At 42.4% G+C, this 11,230-nt stretch overlaps 1 pseudogene; it reads left to right on the plus strand.

The window, feature by feature from the left end:
- Positions 1 to 518: 518 nt before the first annotated feature.
- Positions 519 to 6,829, plus strand: LOC125554475 (uncharacterized; annotated as a pseudogene).
- The last annotated feature ends 4,401 nt before the right edge of the window (positions 6,830 to 11,230 follow it).

The following is an 11,230-nucleotide window of genomic DNA, read 5'->3' on the forward strand; positions in this document are numbered from 1 at the left end:
GCCTCGCACTGTACCCACAGCATACGATCGTCTACCTCACTGATCATCTCCATCCATGTGCACATGCATGCATGCGTGTGTGACTAAACAAATTAATTAATTAAACCGAGTGCTAATATATACTCTCTATGTAAAAAAATATAAGAGCCTTTAGATGGTTACTTATCATGCATGCAGCATACAGATACAGTTGATGTCTGGCTCGATCGACGATCAAGGCCGACACGTCTCCCTCGGTCCCTACCGCTCTGCGTTTCTCCACGTCGGATCCTGCCATCCTGTTTGCGACAATCACCGCCCTTCCGACTCGGGGTTGGCCGGGCCCCTTGACGGACGTACGTAACGTAAGCACATGATTCCAGTAGCGCATACCGGCCATTCCAACGATCGATATAAATATATACGGCATCGGGCAGTCCAGGAGGGGCATGAGATCGAGCTGCACGCCGGCCATTCCACACACACACACACACACTTCAGCTACGCCGGAGCTGAGATCGAGCGCCAAGGTTTCACATATGGCAGCAGTGTCAGGGCACCACGTCGACCACTCCACGGCCACCTTGCTATTAGCCGAAAAGGAAAGCCTCGTGAGCTCCATCGCGGGACTATTTCCCGCCGCCGGTAGTGTCGATGCTGCCACCATCGCCGCCGTTCCAGACTTCCTCATCCGTTTCCGTGGCGATGCAGGAATAATCCCCTGGGTTCGCATCTACGATGCATTCCCGGCTTGGCAGCAAGATTGTAAGTAATTCAGTCCACTCTTCCAGACGGACGGAACGCGTGCATGCATGATGATTTGCGCCATCTCACACTCCCTTATCTCATCTCACTCACATCTTGGCCGGCCATGCACGTACGTACGCATGCATGCATGCAGCCGGGCTTCTGAACCAGGAAGACTGGGATCGAGACGCCGTCTTAGACAAAACTAGAGTGATCTTCACACTCATCAGCCCAAAGAGCTCGCGGCCATAGGCCTGTTTGCAAATTTTTAGAATCCTAAAATTCTAAAAGGAAAAAAAAGATATGCTCAAATTTCTTCTTTTTTGAATTTTGGTTAAATCTGGTCAAACTACTTCTTCAAGAAGTATTAGTGTTACTACATAATTATTCAAGAATATTAGTGTTACTAATTATTCAAGAATATTAGTGTTACTAAATAATTATTTCAATTTTTTGAATTTTGGTCAAACTGTGGTCAAACTACTTACTCAAAAAATATTAGTGTTACTAAATAATTACTGTTTTTTATAATAATAGTTTCAAACTCAAACAGTGAAACGAGTGACTTTATGCTCAAGCTAAACTCCTGAGGGTTAATAGGATTGACATCTTACTATTGTCAGGAAAACAACAAGTGCAGACTTGGAAACGAGGGGGAATAGAAACGGAAGTTAAGCGTGCTCAGGCTGGAGTAGTGAGAGGGTGGGTGACCGGCTGGGAAGTTAGATGATTTGGAATGATGAGGGGTGATTAGAGATTAGAGGTTAAATTGAGCAGTGATGAGGGGTGATTAGAGATTAAATTGTAAAATAATTCAGAAATTTGAAAATTGGGAAAAAAATCCTCTTGAACCGGGACAAATGACCCTTTTTCTACTAGTGTTTGGTGCAATAAAAGGGAAGATAATGTTGCACCCCATATGTGCATTCAAGGAAAAGCAAAGAAAAAGGCACTGACACACATGTCGACGTTTGTTTTTCAAAAAACAAACACATAAGAAAATTTATCATTTATGGCTGCATGCATCGTCCTGATGCTAAGGCCGGGGGATATACTTATTTTCGAAAAAAGTGAAATATTATCATCTAAATACATAGGGATATAATAATTTTGGCAATTTTTTTTGAATATCAAAGTTATGTGAAGAAAAAATTGTTCTCGATAACCACATGCATAATTAGAATTTTGTTGTGCTAAATTTTAATATCTTTAGGCTATGTTAGTACATGGATTTCTTGGTTGTTTTATAAAGGTCTTTCTTCCTCGGTCACCAACTTCTCATTCAGATGAGGTGAGGTCTTGTAGGTGTTTACAACGTGAGCCAAAAAGAAGGAAACAAACATAAAAGTTTGAATATTTCTTTAACCTGCTTTGGTGCTTCTATTTCTATGGATATTTGTCTTGCAATATATTTTACCCTCAATTCTTTAGATATGCTCGGAACAAAAACTTCACAAACTAAACGTTTTTTATAAAATATTTAGGTACGGAATTTGCAAATTTGTCCAACTTCAGTAATGACCTATGCAAACCTTTTTATAGATTCTTTCAAAATCACAATAAACTGCATTGCACGGAGTATCAATCCGCTATTTCTCAGGAATTGAGTAATTATTATTTCTAAGTCAACGAACAACATGAAATATAATTTTAAAAAATCATTTGTGGACTATAGAATGCAACATCCTTTTGAACAGGCCGGTGAATGTTCATGCTCGAGAAATTCTAATAATTTTAAATTCATTTCGATTTGATAATGCTAATTAATACTAACTTGAAGTCAAAATAAATATTCTATCTTCCATCAACTATGTATCTTTTTATTTTCAATCAGTTATGTTTATCTTCAATAATTATTCTAATTTGGACAGGCCGGTGAATGCACGGGCATATTTTCTAGCCACTACTATTAAATAGAAGTTGGTGATTGTACGTTGGTAGGTAAAACTCCCCCTCCCACCTCCCCTCACATAGAAAAAAAAACACATCCCATGGTCACACACAAAAAAAAATCTCCTTGAAAAAAACGTAAATGCTGCGTTTGTATGTCTGTGTAGGAGGCCTCCGTATTGAAATTTCTGTAAAGAAACTGTAATGGCATGAATACGAATCCGATTGTTTGGATGCTCATGGAATTTCAATAAGGTTTCAATTCCAAATCTTGTTTGGATGTCAAACTATGAAACTGCATATTGCTTTGTGCTTTATGCATTGGGGATGATGAGAGCAAGAGTGAGATGAATGGCGTGAAGCTGGAATGATTTCACTATGTGCCTTTTCTAAGTCAGTAAAGGCACGGAAGAGGTGCACTGCATGGCAGTAATTCTGCAAGATCCCAACACGACGGGCGTTACATGCGAGTGCGAATTGAGGAGCTTTTACAGATGATGTCGCCGAAAATCCAGGGCACGATCTCTTTATTGACAAGAGATGCCAATAACAATGGCCTCGTGTTGCGCTAACATGGCATAATATTTACCCTTCGGCTGTGCAGTACGTGGGGGCGTTTCGTTCACTCAAAGTTGTCAAAAGGCGACCAAACCGGCGCCCCCATCCCAGCATGGGAAGACTTCGTTGTTAAGTTAACCAGGCATTGGAAGGGTCTTCGGATCTCACAAAGGGAGGAATACGTCTGGGGAAAGATTAGTTGGGGCTCCTTGGATGTCCGATGTATACTATTCCAACAAAATTCTAGTCACTTTGGAGATAGGCACATTGAAAAATCGTTGAGCCAGTTTTCAATGCCGAAGACTTAGGATGATGAACAACTTGAAGAGGCCGAGCAGTGTCCTCGGCTTGAAAACCGGTTCGGGGCTACTGATGGTGTCCTGGATAGGGTGTGCTAAGCACGTCGGCTCCCAGATATGGGCTGGGCCGAGGACCCCCAAACCACCAACCAGTGGGTTGCATCCGTCAAGCGTCGTGAAGTAATCTAGATGGAATCTTCCATAGATTTTTCGCACACTCCAAGACACAAATGTGATCCTCGGCCTGTTTGTTCCCAAATGTAACCGACCTAGGTGTAAACCTAAGTACCCCAAGTGTCTCTACAACCGAGGGGGTTTAGACCGTAGAGGTAGATTCATTCACACATACAATCTCGAGTTAGATCAACCTGTACTCTGAAAACATCCACAATACAATACAACCGTAGAGGTGAAGAACGTTCATGCTCGAGAAATTCTAATTATTTTAAATTTGTCTCAATTTGATAACGTTAGTTAATACTAAACTAGCCGTCAAAAGAAATGTGCCATCTTACTGAATGTTAATCAACTGTGTATCTTTTTATTTTTCAATCAATTTTGTTTTTTCTTTAATAATTATTTGAATTTGGACAGGCCGATGAACGCACGGGCATATTTTCTAGTCTCAACTATTAAGGGGGAGTTGGTGATTGTATGTTGGTAGGTACAACTCCCCCTCACACCTCCCTTGATGAAAATTTGGACCAAATTTTAAATCCAAACAATTTCGGATAACCAGCCAGCTAAGGTGTTCCCGTGAGGCCTTGACCATTGAACATGCATGTCCACCCTTGACGCCCTAGTGAAAGAATAACTCTGCAGATCAATAAGCTTTTCAGAAGGAAAGAAAAAACCTTATGATGAAACTCATTAAAAAAATCTTTTGTTACAAACAAGGGCATGCTTTCCCTGAGATGGAACACGATGCCAAGCAGTGCCAAGAACAGTACATAAATCGCAACGCCTGATCGCCACAAGATCCAAAAGGCTTCGCGCGAAGGGCCCGTCTACAAAGTAGTACTAGTACGTACAAACCCACGGCGACGAAGACTCCCAAGCTGGAACCGTTTCCATTTCCATTCCCACCACCGCCCGCCTCCCGTCAACGCGAGGGCGAGAGAGTGCAGCAGCCTCCGGCTTTGGCAGCGCGTCATCCACACCGACGTCGAGCCGGCGCCGCGGGATGCCGAAGCTCGCCCTCGCCGCCATCCTGGCGCTCGTGGGCCTCCACTTCCTGCCGGCCACCCACTTCCGCCACCCAGCCGACCGCGACCACGGCCGCACGGCCCGCACCTGGGTCCCCGAGGTACTACATGCCGCCAGCTCGTTTCGCCATGCCCGTCTGGCACCCGGCTCTCTGGAGCTTCCTGTTATCTGTATTCTCTGTATATTTCTCGCATGCATATGATATTACTATAGCTGGGATTGTTTACCCGCGGCAGGAACTGTCCCACGAGGTTACGAGTGTAGATGTCTTCTCCTGGATAAGCTGTCTGGATCTTCGTACTCTTGCTGTGCTCACAAACTCCACCCTGTCCAGCTCAAGGTGCAGCTTCTACGTTTCGCGTGTATTTCAGCAATTTTGTTACAAGGAAATTGGCACAATAACATTATTCAACCTTAACTACCAGAATCTTCTGCAACTGATATACAAGAATTTTGTTCTGCATGAAAAAACTTCATGATTGCTTGCATGTAATATCAAGTAACAAACCCCTTGCTGTATAAAAGATATAACCCCTTTATTTGGTATTGGATAGTTTCACCTATATAGTCTAGTGATATACGTAGAACTTATGCCAGAATTATGTCTCGTCTTCCAAGTACTTCTTGAGTGGTGTCTTATATGGCCATCGTGTTTCCTTTTCCTTCTTTGGCAGCCATCCGCATGATGTATCCTTCAATTTCTTGATACCTGAAGGAGGCAATGATCAATTGCCCTACTACAAGCTAAAATCAGTACTACCAGCTGATTCAAATATTACTATTACTAGGTGAGCACACAGATTAAAAATGCTCATTTATTGCTGGAATTCTTGCGTCCTCATACTTATTACCTCTTCAGCCAAAAGCAAATCACGGACAAGCTAAATGTTACCACTCCAGAAGGAAACTTTCTTTGGGTAGTCCGCAATGAATTGTCACCAATCATTATCACAACAACTCAACTCTCGCGAAAGAGATATGTTTACATCTCAGCAGACTCGATCATAAAGGTACTATATGCATATGTCTTATGTATTTATTCAAACCTGTTATGGAACTTCCCAAGAAAGAACCATTTATCCCATTAAGACCTTTTCTGCCAGAGTATAGGTTCTATTCTGTTGCTGGTTCGCTCTCTCAATCATCTAAGCTGTCATGGTGAGTAGTAACTGATGATAGTTTAGATAGAATACCCCAATCGCACATCAAAAATTTATTGGGACAAGTTTGCATGGACTGCATTAGTACTGTTAAATGATTGAAAATTTTCCAGTCTTTAATTTGCATGAAACAGATTTACCCATGTTTTTGAAGATATCAGATCAATCAACAGAATAGACCTGCTTATTGTAAGTGACTCATTTTCTTTGCTGGCTATTAATAGGATCATATTTCCAGGGTTATAAGGCATAGGTCCATGGAACATTTTGAGCATGCAAATCCAATTCTGCAACACAAAGCATAATCTATCACGTCCAAGCATACACAAAGCAAGCATTTTCTTAGTATCTTCGCATTACCTTATGTGTAACATCACTCTCCTACCCAGGGAAAGATTGAAGACCTTGTTCGCATTGATTTAGGCAATTATGCCATCGGTGCTGCTGAAGATTGTAGCGAGCGCCTTGGTGATTACATCAGTATGGATGTTCTGAATGTTGTTCAAAGAATGGCTCCAAAAGGTTTGGTATATAGTGAACCTTATGACAAGAATGCGTGCTTACTTGACTTTGATGTGCTTCTGGTGGAGCCACGTAATCTAAAGAGGAATCTGATTCCATCTATCGCATTCTGGTCTAAGGTTGTCAACGTAGCTAATCAAAGGTCAGTGACCCAAAATGCGTCGGGCAAAAATATCCATCATCCGCATAAATTAGAAAATCATATTCAACTAGGTATATTATAACACCATTTCCGATACATCCATTTTCAGGGATAGAATCAGGTTGGCAATGACTTTAGCCTTCTATGACAATTATCTAAAGCTCCCACCAAATTGGAAGCGTGAAAATGCTAACACAGACATTGTCTACTACGACGGACCCAAGAATGTTTGCTCTGAAGATGACGGTCAGCATCAAGAAAAAGGCTCCAGCAAGACCTGGCAGCAATACCTTGGTCAGAAGTCCGAAGCCATACTAAGCACCTGAAAGATGTCACTTCCTTCTATGTTCTCCATTGTGTGTGTGTGTGTGTGTGTGTGTGTGTGTGTGTGTGTGTGTGTGTGTGTGTGTGTGTGGAAGCCAAAAGCATGTCCTCTTTGTAGAAGAATATTTTAAAAGCATAAGCTTGCTTTGATCTACACTTTTTTCCATCTCGAAATGTTGAATCAAATGTGCATTCCGCTCAGGCAATATTGCATGAGCCAGATCATACACTCCACCCTTTTCCTATCGCAACAATGTTAGTTGTCCTCCACAAGCCAAAAAACTTTCACCCGTAGTAGAAGGTTCGGTCCAAGTTTCCATGGACGGAGCGAGGAATGAAAGAGGGGTGGGGGGATACAATTACTAAATCTTCGAGGGCCAACTAGAAATACAACTTAGCGGTCCAAGTTTCCACGACTCCTCTCCTTTCGTATACCATCGCTGGTACACATGACCTAGCAAGTTGGCATGTTTATTTCATTCCAGGCACAGTAAGGCACACTACGATTTATTATGGCCGAGAGCTCATGGGCATATGAGCTAGCTGCACGAAATATGAATACATGCGCTTTCGATCTCCTTCTCCACCAGCCGCCACCTCTTCCTCCTCCATGAAACAAGCTAGGGTTTCTGCCTCCCGCCGGCGTCGCCACAGGTCCGTCTCCTCTCTAGTGGCCCTAGGGCCATGGGGGCGCCGTGGATCTCAGCAGGACCGGCGGGAGGGCACTGTTTTTAGTCGTTTCTTTTAATTTTGCTAGAGTTTGTGTCCTGCTTAGGAAGATAAGATGGCGCCGGCTCCCTGAAGATGGAATAAAGGTATCCCCTGCATCCCCCGTTTCGACGGTGCATCTAGCACCGTTGGTGGACGTGTGAAGGTGTGTCTCCGGCAGATCTATCTTTGGTAGATTTGCTCGGATCTCGTCGTTGTTCGTCTACGTTCGTGTGTCTTCGGATTAGATCCTTCCGATCTATGTTATTCTTCATCTGCGGCGGTTGCTGTTCTGGTGCGCTGATCCTACGGGGCTTTAGCATGACGACTTCCCGACTGTCTAGTACAATAAGTTGTGCCCGACTCCGGCGATGGAGGGGCGACGACGGCGGCGCGCCTTCGGCTCGCGTCAATGCTTGTAGTCGTCGCTAGGTGGTCTACGGATCTAGTTGTAATTTTTATTATTTTTGGTATTCATTGTGCTGCCATGTTTGAAGATGAATAGATCGGAAATTTTCCCGCAAGAAATAAACTACTGAATAGTTTGGCGCAAGGGAGTTCACGTTGCAGCCTTAGGCCCCGTTCGGAAGCTCGCTGGCTTCCCAAACGAGCTAGCTTCTAGTGGAGCCAGGAATCGTTCGGCAGCGCTCCTGCAGAAGCTCCTCGAAGATGCGACGGAGGAGCTGATGTTTAATTCGGGCGCCCCTGGCCCCGGTGAGGCTGATCTGCGGTGAGGAGGAAGAGAAGGCTCCGTTGCGAGTCAGCTGCTCGTCCTGCGCCTCGCGGGTGCTTCTGTGGCGAATGATCTGCTAGCTAGTAAGCTTCGGACTTCTGGTTCGTCGGGTGCTCCTGCAGCGGCGATTAGTCTGCCGGTCATTTTCTGTTGGTCATCTTCTGTTGGTCAGTGATAGGGCATTGCTAATATTTTCTATGTGCTGAGATGCATCTGTGTCGTTGGTGTTTATTTTGGTATGGTATGTAAAGACTTCAAGTGCTCTATCAATATATGTGATGCTCTATTAGTACTAGATATTTTGATTTGAGGTTGTAATCCTATCAAGTCCCACCGTAGATTACATCTCAGTTTTAAGAAAAATATAAATAAAAATGATGGTTACAGGATACATGTAACCCGATTAAACAATTATTGGAAAATTGCAAATTGCTTGGGGGGAGGGGGGTCGTCTGCACCGATGCAAAAAAAAAAATCGGACTTATAGCACGTTGCTACACCCGGTTGGCCGATGTTAACTACGAAAAACTTTTAAAAACACACACAAAAAGATCCCTAGCTAGATATAGAGAACTTAGTATTGGTTAGAAATTTTAGCAAACCAAGTATTTTAAGTAATTCATTTTTTTTCTTTTTGCAAAATTTGCATCGTCTTTAGTTTTATAAGCTTGACTAAGAAACTATATAGACTTTTGCACCCGTGGTTATCTTTCTTTCCCATGTTTCCTAGGTATCTAATCCCTTTTACTATTACTTTGTGGTGTTTCTCCTTTATTGTGCTCTTTATTAATGTTAGCATTGACAGTTTCGACCTCTTCTTGAATAGGATCATCATTATTATCTAGAGTGTGTTCTTGTTCATCATCACCCCTTTGAGATTCAGAATCAAACATAGAGTTTCATTTTGATCATCTTGAGTTTTACTTTCTTCATTAATACTCTAGCATTCTCAGAAGAAGTTTCATACTTTCAGCTTGTTTCCTTTTCTTTTTACAAGCAAGCCGGACAACCACAGAAGGATTTTGAGATTATTTTTGGAAATGCCACTAAGGATCAAAATCTTTATGCGAGCTCCACCGTTATCGCAAATGCTATTTCTCGCATTATGCTAGGCTACGGGAACTCTCTCGCTGCGAGCTCCACCGTTAACGGGCCGGCCCACTCACGCACACCAAAAACCAAAATAGTGGGAAAAGGGGGCATCGTTGCTGGGATTCAAACCTTGGTTGCAAAGATAGATTTCACCAATGCTAGCCACCAAGCTAGGGTCTAGATTCTAGTCGGGATTTAGTTGAGGCAGAGTTTGCCCGAGTTTCATTGTTTTCGTTTTATTTTCTGTTTTTCCTTTTCTTTGTTCACAGGGTTTTCTTCATTCTTTCTTCGTTTTTTGTTTGGTTTTATTTTTTATTCTCCATTTTTTCTTTTTTCTTCTCCATTTTTTGTTCAATTTTATTTTTTCTTCTGCATTTTTTGTTTTTATTTTGTTTTTCCTTATGTTTGTTTATATTTCACTCTATATTTTCGTATATGTCAAAAACATTTTTTTTAATAAGTGATCAACATGTTTTGTATACACATTTAACATTGCCCGAACGCTTGTTCAACATTTTTTAACTACCTGTTCAACATTTTTTGAATTTTTAAATACTTATTCAACATTTTTCAAATACTTGCTCAATATTTTAATACTTATTCAACATTTTTCAAATACTTGTTCAACATTTCTCATACTTATTCAACATTTTGAATACTTGATCAACATTTTTAAAATAGGAGTTCAACATTTTTTATTACTTATTAAACATTTTTAAAATAATTATTTAACATTTTTAATACTTATTCAACAGTTTCAAACACTTGTTCAACATTTTTCAAATTCTCGTTCGAAATATTAAATACTTATTCAACATTTTTTCCAAATACTTGTTCAACACATTTCGAAATGTGTTTTTCGTAATATAATATGTAGAATATTTTAAAGTATAAAGAATAGTACAAAAATAATGCTAAAAACAAGAACAAAAAATAGAACAGACCGGGACCTCCCACGCGGTTGGGCCGACCCATCTGGGGCTTCCACTAACGCGAGTGTTCGCCCTCGTCTCGCGTAACGTGGGGAATAGGCGTGCCCTCGGCCAATCTCCCAAAGCGGCAAGGAATGTGGGCCGATGTGTGCTGAAAAGCAATGGGATTTCGTTGTAAAGACTGGGCCAGGGCCCGGGAATTCAATGGTAGGACGAGTTGGAGTCGGCGTCTGATCCCACCGCCAGCCTTATATCTCTAGGTCCCGATCGATCCATCCATCCATCGAGATTATCTGGGGAGCTCGGCTCTCGTGATTGCAGGAGTGGACGACCCCGAAATTTTGGAAACTATAGCATGTCGGGAGGGGCTGGCCTTGGCCTAGGATCTTAACATCCATAACCTAGTTGTTGCATCAGATTCCAAGGGTGTAGTAGGAGCAATAAACAGCAACAACCGGGGAAGCAATGGTGCCATTATCTCTGAGATTCATAGTAGAGTTCTTTCTCTTAATTGTAATTTTACATTTGAAGGTCGTGTTGTTAATGTAGAGGCACATAGATTAGCCAAGCATGCATTTTCTTTAGGTCCGGGTGACACATTATTTGGTTGGGCCAACCCCACGACCAGAGATGTATTCCACTTGTTGTGGCTTTTGATGAATAAAGCTTGGTTACTTCCTCAAAAAAAATCTAGAAACAGAGAAGTTCTCGCAAAAAAATCTAGAAGCAGAGAAGAAGAAGAATCAAGCGACGCGAGCAGAGGAAGCCATGGATGTTAGCGAGGGGGGGCCGGGGATGATGATGGGTCCTCCCATGCCTACTCCGCTCGATGAGGAAGGCACCTGACTGCTGTTGCTGATGTTTCCAACGTCGCCGACGCCGATGCCGATGCCGACACCACTGCCGATGGTGGAGGAGTTGGTGGCCGTCCAAGGAAT

The sequence above is a fragment of the Triticum urartu genome, chromosome 4A, assembly GCF_056163025.1.
Source record: "Triticum urartu cultivar PI428250 chromosome 4A, HENAU_Tu73, whole genome shotgun sequence".
Classification (NCBI taxonomy): domain Eukaryota; kingdom Viridiplantae; phylum Streptophyta; class Magnoliopsida; order Poales; family Poaceae; genus Triticum; species Triticum urartu.